Source organism: Acinonyx jubatus, chromosome A3 (genome assembly GCF_027475565.1).
Source record: "Acinonyx jubatus isolate Ajub_Pintada_27869175 chromosome A3, VMU_Ajub_asm_v1.0, whole genome shotgun sequence".
In the NCBI taxonomy this organism is placed as follows: Eukaryota; Metazoa; Chordata; class Mammalia; order Carnivora; family Felidae; genus Acinonyx; species Acinonyx jubatus.
The window spans coordinates 61,544,336-61,558,278 of record NC_069388.1 but is presented as its reverse complement, the minus strand read 5'-3'; positions in this window follow the sequence as shown (position 1 = coordinate 61,558,278).

Sequence of the window (13,943 nt, the reverse complement as noted above, 5' to 3'; positions counted from 1 at the left end):
TTGTACTTTTTTAATGTGATTAGTGGAAAATTTTAAATTATATATGTAGCTCACATTAAATTTCCGTTGGACAGAGCTGGTTTAAAGTGTGCAGAAAGCAGTTGGAAAATTAACACATAAAACACTTTGTGGCCACAAGAGACAATAAACAATGTCACAATGTTCGAGTCCTGCAAATGTCAAGAGGTAAGAGCTCAAAGGAAAAAAAGAGCTCCCTGAGGGCTCCAGAGTGGGAAGAAAGGTGGTGAAGGCAGAGCTGCATCACATGGGGAGTTTGTGGATGGGGTGAGGGCACTGAGGTCATTCCAGGAGCGGTGCAGTGTCCTAAGGGAGGACTAAGTCAGGCTTGGCAAAGGTCTGGGGGTCTCCAGTGGATTGGAAGGAATATCTCGTTGTTTCCACTTGTGCCTTCAGTCATGACTGCATTCACTCTACCCTGTGGCCCATTGTTGTGGGAGGGAAGAAGGCACTGAGTAGGATGCTGGGAGCATGGGTGCCATTTCCAAGGATGCTAGAGGGCCTTTGAACACCAGGTCATAGTGCAAACTCAAACCCAGGCCCGAACACCTCCTCTGGCTTCGTCTAGAACAGGCTCGTTGTGGGGCCACATTTTCCAGGGGGGCTGGAGTCAGGGGTCCAGGCTCCAGAAGGCAGGACACGTTCTCCTTTAGCCCCATTCCAAGCAAGTTCCTAGAGGCTGTAGATCTGAGTCCTGAGGAAAGTCACAGGGGGAAACACGTGTTTCTGTCTGAGATGAACTCCCTCCATCTGGGCATCATGAAGTGTGGCAGAACGAGGCCATAGGGACAGGAAACACGAAGCCATGGCTTGAAAGTGCATGTGCTTGCATTTTCCCAAATTTCTGGCATGGCTCTCTCTGATTGGCAGTGGATTCTTTCTGAGAAAACCTGGGACCTCCAGTCGTCCTGGCCTGGTCCTCTGGGACTGACTGCCTGGAGCTGGCAGGGAGGGAGCTGGAGCTGAGTCCAAGTTGGATGCTGAGTCATTTCAGAAAGAGCCAGCTGTGGTTTCCAGCCCAGAGACTGGACCAGAGGGCTGTCGGTCCAGGCCACAGGGGGCACCAGAGCACCCACTGGAGCACAACCAAGAGCAAGTAGTGGTGGTCGTAAAAAAGCCCCCATTCCCCAAACTCTGAAAGTGTGTTGCCTCCTTGTTGGGAGATCTTTAAAAACAGGAGAGCTTTTCCACCATTGCTCAATGGACCTTCATGTTTGCTTCCAGAAAGAGGAAGACTTAGCTCAATAAATCCTTCCTAAATACCTGTTACCCAACAGTGAACCAGGCACGTGGTGGGAAATGCAAGGAAGAGTAGGGAATCTTTAGAACTCAGGGCAGGAAGAAATGGAAGAAGTTACGGAGGCCAAAAAAGATTTCCCAAAGTAGAAATTCTTGCAACAACATCCCTGACAATTTGATGTGGACTTGGTCCTCTGAGAGCAAACAGTACAACAAAACTCAAAGACATAAGCAACCCTTGGAAGACTGCCCCAGTGCATGAAGAGGTGCTGAAGTGTGCAGCAGACTGTAAGTGCCAGGGGAACCCTGAGCCAGGGATGAACAGTGGGCACGGGAACAGACAGAGAGGTCCTCCTAGACAAGGGGACTGAAAGTGGGCCATGAAAGACACGGGGGCTGTGGGGCCAGGAAAAAGAGAGGGGGATGTGAAGTGATCAGAAGAAGGGGGAGGAGGAGGAGGAGGAGAGGAGGGAAGAGGAAGACGAGGAAGGGGAAGAAGAAGAAGGAAGAGTAGGAGAAGAGAAAGGAGAAGAAGGAGCGATTCAAGATGGAGCAGGAAGTTCTCTAACCCCAAAATCTCTGTTTGCCTAAAAGGTCGCCATGAAGTTTTCATTGGCAGTGGGGGGGAGGGGGTTTGGGGGGGGAGGGCAATCTTTCATTCTTCATTTTCATCTTTCAAAATGAAGCTTTTCTTGCTGAGATAACATATGAGAGCACTAGGAGGACATAAGATGCTGAAAGTCAAGTAACAGGAGTTGCCAAAGATTAGCTGCTGGTCGTGTTCACAAAAATGTGATGCCAGTACAGGGGAGAGAGGGGTAAGCCTCGTGCAGGGCGTCAGAATCTGTGGATCTTCACCCCCACTGACCTCAGGAAAACCCTGACATTTTCTTTTCAGTCTCCCTGAAGCTCATCCCTTCAGAAAAACCTCCAAAGTAGAAAGCGAAGCAAGGGCTTCCCTGTGATCTCAACCTCCTTTCCAAAGGGCTCACAGGAGAAAAGCCCTGGTGAAGGTTTCATAGCAAAATTGTTAAGATCCCAGGCTCTGGAGTCAGACTGCCTGAGTTTGAGTCCTGGCTCTACCGGCTGGATCTAAGACCTTGACCCTCATGTTTCTGAAGCCCAGTTTCCTTGTTTGTAAAATGAGGCTGATGGGAATACTGATTCCATAGGATGGTTGTGAGGGTTAAGCAATATAATGCACTTGAACTTAGAACACCAGGCATTATGCTGGATAAATGCTGCTCTTTATTATCACCAATCTTCTGCAACGAGCCAACAAGGAATCCCTTGGATGTTTCAGACTATGACAGGGTCTGACTAGCCAGAATGACACTTTTTAGCATCATTTTCCTGTCATTCAATACTTACTTACTGAGCACGTACTGCAAGCAGGATTTTATAAGGAATACAAACAACACAAGGTCAGTGCAGAAATCTACCCTGTATTGAAGGAATGTACAACCTCAGTCAGCACAATGAGTCACAGTCGCAAGGGACTACAACACGATGCAGTGGACAGGGGTGTGGGTTGGACCTACAAGGCTCCATATCATTTAGGATTCAGTTAGGCTGTGAGTAATTGAATTATCCCAAATGACAGTGGCTTCACCAAGGCAGAAGTTTATTTTTCTCTTCTATAAACATAGTCAGAAGGCAAGCAGTCCAGGCTGGTTTTGTGGCTCAACAAGTGTGAAGGGTTCAGGGCCCCCTCGGTGTAAGGATCTATCTCAACACCCCTCGTGGCACCCGAGCATCAGCCTGGCCAACTTCCTGTTCATCAACAACATCCTTCTCCACCAGAGCCACACTTAAAGAGCACACACTATGTGCCAGGAACCATTCTCATCACTCCTCAAATATTAATTCATAGAATCCTCACAATAGCCCTATTATGTCAATATTACTTTCACTCCTATTTTATTGCTAAGAAAGCTGTGGCACAAGAGGATTAAGTAACTTGCCCAATGAGGTGGCAGGGCCAGGATTTCAACTCAGTCTGGCTCCAGAGTCCAACTACTAGGAAGAAACAAGGAAGGGCATTCCCCAACCCTTTAATGACACTTGTGCCAGAGCTTAGTCACATGGCCATATTCAGCTGCAAAGGAGGCTGGGAGATGGAGTCTTTATTCAGGACAGCAAAACCTGAAAACTAAGAAAGATGGAGAAACAGATTTGGGGGACCAACTTGCAGTCTGTGGTATGGACCTCCCTCATTTTGTCCCCTCTCCCATAGTGGGGCACTCCAGCAATAATTCTGTATAATATGACCCGTCCCCTGCACCCGCCCTCCCACGCAGAGCTCCTGAACTGGGACTAAGAGAGAGATTCCATCTTTTCATGTTGGACAGTGGCATATACTCTCGAGTGCTATGGGCAGCAGGTTTCAGTCAAGCCTTCAAGGCTATAGTCTACAAAGAAAAGAAATAAGTGGATGTTCTGAGCAAGAATGCTGCCCAAGCCATGCTTCCAGCTGCTAATGCCAGGGCTTCCTAAGGTCCTGCTGCATTCCTGCCCTTGGGGGCTATAAGACCCAGCCATAAGCTTATGATAAAAATCCCCTCGTTGGCCTCGGTGGGTTCCTGACAGTTACCCAACTGCCATCAGAGGATTCTTATTCCACAACCAGGCAAATGTGGTAAGTGCTGCTATCAGTGCCAAAGAAATGCTATGGACATATGGAAGTCTGGCCCAAGGGTTCAGAGGAGGCTTCATAATCTGAGGTATTGTAGCTATGATTAGACACGGAAAGTGCTGACCACATGCCAGACACTCTTCCACTTCATACAGTCTCACCTAATCCTCAAATACCCAATGAAGCAGGTGCTACTGCTCTTGTACTCATTTTACAGATGAGTAAACCAAGGCACAGCAATGTTAAGAAACAAAACGTCCAACAATAGAATTAATAGAAATGGGTCTTTTTTCCCAATCAGTCTGGGTCTGGTTCCCATGGTCTTAACCATCATTTGGGTTTGGGTGCTTGGTGTCTGGGCTGAGTCTTGAACAAAGGGTAGGATTGTGCTGGGCAGAGTCAGGACTGTCCACACCAAGCAAAAGGCATGTGGGAGGCATGTCAGGGGGTCAGTAAGTGCAAGGCTGATTTGAGGGGTCTGGAACAGCTGCAGCACACAGGTTCTAAGGAGAAAGAGAAGAGGCAACTAGACTGGAAATCAGGGTTGGGAGTCAGTTCAAGGTGGGGACTGTGAATCTATGCCAAAGAGTTTGGAGATAGTTGGAGGCACTGGGGAGCCATTGAGAGTGCTGGGATCAGGAAGTAACATACTCTGGGCCTGGCTTAGGGATGATTGCTCAGGAATATGAGCTACATGACTGGAAGGGGGAAGACCAGTCAGGAGGCCCCTACAATAAATAATCTAGTATATGGGATTTCAAGAGGGATGGAGAAGGGAAGATGGAGATATAATCTCTTGGGGTCAAGAAGCAGAACTTGGGGGTGCCTGGGATACTAGGGAGAGAGGCACCAAAGGCAATTCCAGAGAGATACTGTACCTGCTGGCTGGGTGGAGTGGAGGACAAGGGGATGGTGAATTCTCATTGAATGGCATGAGTTTGAGGTGCCTGTGGGACGCTCTGGTGGGGAATCTTTCAGGCAGAAACATGGAAAAGAAGTCTGGACTAGAAACGCAGCTCTGAGGTCAGATACACAGCATGTTCCCTGAAGCTATGGGCACAGATGACACCCCCGGGGGAGACTCTTGACCAGAACCTGCTAGCAAAGCGGTAGCATCCAGCCTAATGGTCTGAGAATGACCAGACAGGCACACACCCTAGACCAGAACAAGCTCTCAAAGAGGAAGGAAGGACCCCCAGTGCCAAAAAATGGTGGGGGTAGGAGGGCAGGAGAGAGGTGAGGGCTTGTGGCCTCCACTGAGGGTTCAGCTCCCTGCCAGCCCTGCCCCCTTAGAGACCCCACAAGCCTTCCCGTTGCCCTGCAAACGGCTCCAGCACTGAGGATCTGAAGAGTCAAATCATTCAGATTTATGATGGAAAATGGCCCCAGGGACTAGGGCAATTTATTGCTCACAAACGGATTCCAACTTGTCCATTAAAGTGCCTCATTCTGGTCCTGACACCCTGGCATGTTCACACCTCTGGTGAGGAGTCAGGCCTGCCCAGATGATTAGTGTGTGGGCTCGGCCCTGTGGGGAGCAGCACTGCCCTCCTAAAGGAAGTCAGGCAGACTTCAGAGTCCAGGCCACCTCATCCTCACAGCCCCAAGAGATGGAAGCAAGGCCTCGGGCATTTCCATGCCACAGCCCATCCTGAGCTCCATGGGGCAGGCCACATTCCCCAGGAGGGCTATGGCCAAGTGGGGTGACAGAGGACTGGGGAGCAAGGCTTTGGCATCAAGCCCAGCTCTGCCAATTAAGAACTGTGTGACCCTGAGCAAGCTCCTTGGTCTGGGATTGTTTCCTCTTCTGTAGGTGGGAAAAAATTCCCACCTTGCCAGGGTGTCGTGGTGATTAAATCACTTGTGTGAAGTATGAAGCCCAGAGCCTGGGAAGTGGCCCTCGCTCAGTCAACAAGAGTGATTGTTCTCACCAACTGTCCAACAGTCTGCCCTCTTGTCCCAAAGCATAAGGAGAGCAAAGGAATGTCTCCGGAAGGTGAGGTCACAGGACAAGAACCGCTGAGCCACCTCCCCCACTTTGTCTCCTTCCCTGGCCCTCCTTCTCCAGCCTCAAAGCTGCAGCCTCCACTCTCAGGCAGGCCTCCCCCATTTCCCCAGGCCCTCCAGCTAGCAACTTAGTAAACTGCCCCAGCATCTCCAGGAAATGGGGCGTGGTGAGGCCCCAGCCCTCACAGTCAGAATCTTGTAGCTATCCAGGAGAGGTGGAGGCAGGTGGGCTGGACCAGAAGGCCTGGGAGGAAGCAGGCAAGGCCCTCATCTCCTTGAGCTGTTGGCCTGGCAGGCTAATGGGTAACCCACGGTGTCCTCGCGAGGTTCACACTGCATTTTGCTGCTTCTTCTCTATCATGATAACCCCACATCTCCCACCGTCCTTTCCAATCTGTACGAATATGGGAGCTGTGGACCAATTGTGAAACAGTGCAGAATTCTTCATGCTCTTGCCTAATTTTTACCTCCCCAGACTGCCGACCTCTTCCACCTTCAGCTGAGCTCCAGGCAGGTTTATTTTCTTTGCTGCACTCCTTTTTTTAAAAAAAATTGGGATGCAGCCAGGACGAAGAAACAGATTGGAGATTTCACTGTTTCCATGGACACTCTGGTCCTCCACCCCCTTTGCTGGAATCCACGCTGGGCAGAGTGTAAGAAGGCACTTTCCAAAGAGAGACATCACCCTCTTGCCACCCAGGCATTTCACCCTTGCATCCCATTTCTGGTGTGTATTTGGGGGTGCTGAGGTAGGGGGTGCATCCCAAGGTAGATGCTGAGGCAGATAAAGAAAGGTCAGCTATGTCCCAGTGCCCTTCATACCCCAGCCCTCACACACACACACACACACACACACACCCTGTGACAATGTCATTGGCCAAGGTGGGGAATGCCAGAATCACTCATCAGCTCCTACCTAGGTCATAGGGGCAGGGGTGAGGGTGGGAGGCTGGTGATTGGCAGGAGACTCAGTTCCTACCCCAAGAAGTTTCTACCATGTGTAGCTAGGGAGACAAGATTGCCAATGGGAATCATCTAGAAACAAAGTAAGATGTAGAATTTTTAAATCTGAGGTTCTAGAAAACGAGTCTATCAGTGTCTGCAGGTACCCAGTGGGTGCGTGGTAGAGCCCTGGAAGGTGTGAGAGCCATGGGAGGGAGCAGGTGAGGGAGAGCAGCTCGATGAGAGAGGCCATCTTGGCCACCCAGCGCAGAGCCCCAAAGCAGCCAGTCATGAGAATATGTGTCAACACAGTGACCAACCATGACCAGCTATGGCCAAGTGGGCTGCCTCCTCTTGGAGCTACTTGAGGAGATTGAGACTTGGGGTTTTGTTTTGCAAGAAGCTTAAACTTCAAGGAGGGTTACAAGCAAACCCCTGATTTATCTACCTATAGACCCTCACTGTGGTGGAGGCCCAGGAACACCCAGGGGAGTAAGAACTGAAGGAGGGATCAGGTGGTGCCAGAGCCAAGCCCCCTCACACCCCCAGTGTGCTGGAGCAGGGTGGGTGATGTCAACTCACCCACATCTTGGCTGGAGGAGGACAAGGAGGTAGTTTGAGCCAGTGATCACTAGAGTAGCAAAAGAAGGTCCAGAAGATATGTCTCAGCAAATTGTGGAAGAAGCCCCACTCTCACCTCAAGAGACTTCAGATGTCCTAGAATCTCTGATTAAAGAGTTTGGGTCCCCTCCTAATACCCCCATTCCCCTCATCAGCACAGGGGCAACCAAGACCTGTTCCCAGTACACCTGACTAATCTCTCCAGAGCAGAGACCAGAGCCACTGAAATCATTCCCAGATGCACCCTGTTCGGTGAGGCCCCACTCAGCAAGCCTGCAAGAGGATGGGAGGAAACCCGGAGTGTGCCACCCAAGATAAAGGTTTCCATCTGATTTTGTGGTTCAGCTGAAGTCGTGTTCTTAATAGTCCAAATAAACAGTGTTTGGCCTGGAGGCCAGGACATGCCAAAACATGCCACTTCCATTTCCAGCACCAACTGGGTGCCCCAGGCACAAACCCATTTTCGAAGTCACAGCCAGCACTAAATAATGCCTAGTGGGCCACGGCAGCCAGCTGGGAGGGCTGGCTACCAGTTGTGTGACGCTGGGCTTACAACCATGAGGCGGGAGGGCTGGGCAGTGAAGTTCTTCCACCAGGGGGACAGGAGACCTTCACTCCCTGCCTGCACCATCACCCCTGGTGACCTTCAAGCTGATTCTTCCCATTGGCCTTGGTTTCTCCATCTGTAAAATGGGAGAGAAGGACTAATACCATAGCTCTAAAAGTATGTCCACTTCAGCAACAGCATCACTTGAGAAGTTGTCAGAAATACAAATGGTCAGGCCCCACCCCTACTGGATCAGAACCTCTCAGGTAGGACCCAGAAATCTGTGTTTAACAAGCCCCCCAGGGGATTCTGGTGCCAGATAATGTTAGGAGATCTATGTATGTGTGTCTGGCTCTAACTTTTTATTTTATTTTATTAATTTTAAAAAAATTTTTAATGTTTATTTATTTTTGACACAGAGAGAGACAGAGCATGAGTGGGGGAGGGTCAGAGAGAGAGGGAGACACAGAATCCGAAGCAGGCTCCAGGCTCTGAGCTGTCAGCACAGAGCCCGATGCGGGGCTCGAACCCACAGACTGCGAGATCATGACCTGAGCCGAAGTCGGATGCTGAACCGACTGAGCCAGCCAGGCTCCCCTATTAATTTTTAATGTTTATTTATTTTTGAGAGAGAGACAGAGAGACAGAGAGAGACAGAGCATGAGCAGGGGAGAGGCAGAGAGAGAGGGAGAAACAGAGTCCGAAGCAGCCTCCAGGTTCTGAGCTGTCAGCACAGAGCCTGACGTGGGGCTCGAACACACGAACTGCAAGATCATGACCTGAGCCAAAGTCAGAAGCTTAACCGACTGAGCCACCCAGGCGACCCTGGCTCTAGCATTTTATGAACCTTACTTTTTTATTCATAAGAACTATTTACTTCACAGGTTATATTATACCCTCGAAAGAAGGGCCAGCTTTTCCTTTGAGAAAGACTGAGAGCCCAGACTTGCCCTCATTCCCGTCTGGTGGCGGGGGTGAGCATCACCCAAGCTCTGGGGTCCATTGGAACTCTGCCCTTAGTCCTTTTGTGCTCTGGAATCTGCCCCAGGCTCACAACTCTGGATTCTGGGTGTGGTCTGGAAGATGGCAGCCCAGAGGGGCCAAGTCCAGGCAGCTCCCCGCCCCCTACCCCTGTAGCTGGCACATGGCTAGAAAACCTCACTTCCAGATCACCAGATCAATGCCACCGGGAGATTTTTGAGGAGCTGAAGGGTCAATAAGAGGACCATGCTGGCTCCAGAGATTGTCAGCATCAGTGGAAGAACCAAAATTGTTATTTCCTTACTTCCAGCCTTTACAGAGATAAAAACCCCCAAGGAGAGCACTTGCTATAGGGACACCAGCTGTGAGCGTATAGTTTCTCTGGAAGGAACTTCTAAACGCAAGCAAGGCCACTGGTCCCATGTGGAGAGTTATGAGCCTCCCTCCCCGGCTTCGATCTTCGATCCTGGACATCCCCTTACCCCAGCATGGTGGCCTCCTCTGATTGGTCTTTAGGAGCTTGTTTTCTGGGAAACACCAGCTCTGGAACTGGCACAGGCCAGCTCACAGACTGCAGGGCAGGCCTAGGTCAAGGAGGGCCAGGAGTGGCCAGTCTGTCCCCCACCCCAGAGGCCTGGTGGGGACAGAGGGCCGGCAGGAATCTAAGGGAGGGGCTGGACAGGCTACAGGTCATCATGGCCGAAGCAAGCCCCTTGGCTCCTCTAGCAACAGGGTGGCTTCAGGGCAGCTGCTCGCTGCTGGGGATAGGGAGGGATTGGCAAAAACAGACGATGGGTCCAATCAGAAATACCTTCCTCCTTGGGCCCCGGAGCCACTGAACCACGGGGCTCATTGTCACTGAAACCTGCTTTCCCCAAATTTCTGGAGCCTGTGATTAAGGTAACACAGTTAGTTACTAGACTCAGGGAAGTAGTGAGGCTGGGAGAGGAGGAGGGAGGGCCTACTGACACATCTGTCACTAATCACAGGGAAAGGCTCAGACCAAAACTCATTTCGGACCCAGAGCCTCTGGGCCTGTTTTGGGAAAGTTGACTAATCCCATAATCCTGCCCACCAGGCAATTTTTCTGCCTGGCTTCCAAGTGGGAGTGGGAGAGAGCCCTGGGGGCAACTGTCCCGCTGAGGAATGTATTCTCTTAAAGGGGAAAAGCCACCTCAGTCAGGCTTTGTTCCACAGCAGCCTGTGGTTTAGGGGTGTCAGCAGTGGTGCCTTTGCCAGGTGGAGGCCAGCCCTCTATGCAGGGGACAAGGAAAGAGTGCAAGGGGCCCTGTTTTCATGGTGGGCTGCAGGACCACAGCCCCCTCCTGCGGGCCTGCTACTCAGACATGGGCTGGGACTAGCAGCTCAGCCTTGCCAGGGAGCTATTACAAATGCAGAACCTCGCTACATGGGATCCTGGCCTGGACATCTTCTATGCTGGGCTGGGCCGCTTGGTGGATGGAAATGAGCAGAGCCCCCTCCCCCCCATCCTGCCCCACCCCTCCAAGACCTGCCAATCTTTTCAATCCAGACAACTCAGGTGGGAAGTGATGGGTGTCCTCATCTTGTCCACATACCCAGCGCTGTGGAGACCCCTGTTTCCAGGGGCAGAGACCCTCCCAAGGCACCAGCCTGGCACGTGAGCAGACTCATGCACATGCCTATACACACACATGCACACACTTACCCCCACCCCACAGAAACTTCAGCACACCATCCCAGCAATACACAAACAATACAAATGAAGACCAGAGCCTTTCCAAGACGCCAGTCACCAAGTTCCAGGAAAGTTGTGTGCAGACTAGATCTGTCTCATATTTTCCCTTTGTTGGAGACTATCACTTCAGAGATGTGTTTGCTTGGTAATGGGGGCAAGGGGGGCAGCAGGAAGTTTGACAGGAAAATCCTTTTTTTGAATCACAATTGAAAAGAGAGGAATACTTTCGGATTATATAGACAAAAGAAAATAATAATCTCATAGGCAAACCTCACTAGTACCACTCAAAGAGACCTCTGCTGTAGTGAAACCCCAAAGTGTTCCTTCCTAATGGGAAGGAGGTGTTTTCTAATGAGGTGTGAGAAAGGAGAGACATCTCCTAGGGAAATTTTTTGGTAAACTGCTTTAAGCCAACTTCTCCCTGTGAGTGCCCCATAGTGATCTTTGACACCCCCAAGCCCAGGCAAGCAGGAGTGGGCGTCTAGCTGGCAATAAGCATTGCCCTGTATCTTTAAGAGCCTGGCCTGAGAGTTTGTTTACCGGGAGGTTTGTTTGGGTCTTGGTGGGAAGGAAAGAAGATAAAAGAGGGTTGGGATACTAGAAAGACACACACACACACACACACACACACACACACACACACACAAGGCAGAATGCAAGAGAAAGCAAGATTACAAAACTAGCTAGGTCCAGAGGGAAAATTTATTTTTGCAACAAGGATTCCAGTCCCCTGGGGACTGTTTCCACTGAGCAAGTTAATCACCCAGTGCTTAGGTTTGATCAAACACAATTCACTGAGTCCAACTGAGGGAGCCCAGGCCTGCTGAGGGCCACCTGCAGGCTCAGGTCTCCGGGGGCAGGAGGGTTAGACCGAGTTTGGAAGGAGGGCAGGGTGGGAGTGACCTGGAGATAAACCAGACGCTTGGCCTGGGGGGCAGAAGCTTCCCAGTTCGTCTCTGGGTTCCAGGCTCCAGGCCCCAGGACCCCTGCACTGCTTGCACCTTCGTGTGACTGGCACGTGTGCACACGGGTTGATGGTATTCTAAGAGAAAATCCCCAGCTTTCAAGGCTTTTCACAGGCCTCCAATGGTGTTCAAGACCAGCAAGAAGAGTCCAGTTGGAGTCAAGCCAGAATCAAATTCCCTGAGATGGGAGGTGGGCCGCAGGGACGCTTTGCTTTAGGTGTGCCAGTCAATGTGTTTCTGGGAGTGAAGAGGGAGAGAAGTGGCCCGAATGAGCGGTTGCTTTAAGAGCCAGTGACTAGAGAGGCAAGGCTGGGAAAGAGGGAGGTTTGGGGATGGCTTTGCCAGAGCCCAGAGTCCAAAGATGGTTGACTCTGAGTGAGCCTGTGGACTGGATGAACACCGTAGGCTTAACCCCAGTCTCTGATGAGGTTGTTCTGGGTGCAAAGTCAGCCCATCTACAAACAGGCCAGGCACACAGCATGCAGGCCATCCCTTTTCCTCACCCAGCCCTTCTGAACAGTAGGCGTCCCACAGACACAGATCTGCCCACACTGGCTCTTTGAGGCCACGGCTCTGCAGGGAGGACAGCTGAGGGCTCTGGGTCATGCTGAGGACACCGTCCAGCCTGGCCTGGGCAGGCAGAGGCAACCAGGCCCTTCTCAGGGGACAGCTGGGCCAGGGTGTTCCTGGAACTGTTTCCCAGAATTTTCCTTCATGTCATATTCTGAGGATTTGGGAACAGTCTCTAAATGGGATTATCCCATTGAGATTGCTTCAAGCTCTAACTCCACCAGCTCCAAAGCATGTCCTGTCTCCTGGCAGTGGGGACTACGGGGAGGAGGGTGATATGGGACAGAGATCAGGTCACCCCCAGGCCATGCGAATGGGCATTTGTGCTTCTGCCCCTTCACGCCTCCCACTTTTAAAAGACCCCAAACCCTAGAGTCCGGGCCCTGGAATGTCAGGGCACCTCCGTCCCCACTGGCAGGGGTCACGCAAAGGGCTCCCTAGTTAGGGAAAAGTTGCAGCTTGCGAGACTAAACCCTATTCACCAGGAAACTGGGTGATTATACTTGCCGCAAATACTCAAAGTGAAATACTGCAGCCTGCATTCCGTTTGATTTCTCCCAGGGAAGTCCAGGGAGTTTGTTCAAAAGGTTGTGGGACTGTGTTTCTGGAGGGTCAGGGCCGTACCACACGCCCCCTTCAGCATCGATGAAGTGCTGCTGTGTCAAGCACACAGGCTTGTGCACAATAGCAACTTAATACATGTGTGTTGGGTAAAAGGAGGGGAAGATGGGCAGCAGGACAGACTACATCTGAGCCTCCAACAAGTTCTTCCGTTTGAGGTTCCGTGCCAGCCAGGTCAGAGGGCAAGGCCTAAAGAGAGCCAACTAACCGTCCCAGCGAGGCGGGCCCCTGGGGGAGGAGTAGGAGCAACAGCAAAGCAAGCATCGTTTAGTCACATCAAAATCCCAGCGGCCCCAGAAACGCTCTCCACAGGGCCTGGCAGGGGCTGGGCTGAAGTGTCCACTCGCTCAAAACCTGCCACAGGCTCCCACCCTCCCACCCAGCTTTCAGGGTGCCCGTCAGTCAAGCCGCCTCTTGCTAAATAAACCAGCCTTTGTGTGTGTGTGTCCCGGAGGAGAGAGAATGGACTGGGGGAGGGGAGGATCTGTTTGTCAAAATAGACCTCCTGAGTGCTTTGAAGGGCCTGAAGTTTGGATGAGTAAATATTTTCCCCGTTCAGATGAAAGGTGCAATCATCGCCGGTTTTTAATTACTTTAATTAGAAAAGATTGCCTGAATCTTGTACTTATCTGTACTATTGTGGGAACTGCCAGAAAATGAAGTGCAGGGAAAACAGGTGGAGTTTGACCTTTGCTCTACGCATCTTGAATTTCTTCTAGGCTGGTAATTAAGAAGAATCAGGGGAAGTTCCTAGCAGAATCTAGGAAACGCAAACACACACACAATCGTAGACATGAGGGCACGCCGACGCGCACTCTCTCTCCCACACACACTCACACACAGAGACGCACATTCTCATGCACGTGTGTGCACATGGGTGGAGAGGAAAATGGACCCCAGTGTGGCACACCAGAAAGTTCCAACTTTGAGAGCAGCATCCTGCTCCCAGCCCTGAGAGGTGGGTTAATGAGTTTCCCAGGGTGGCCTGAAATGATTAATTAAGCAGACAGCCCCTCACGCCTTCCCCACACAACGGAAATCCAGTAACGGTCTGTTTGGGGAGGGGAGCAGCAGGGGCCC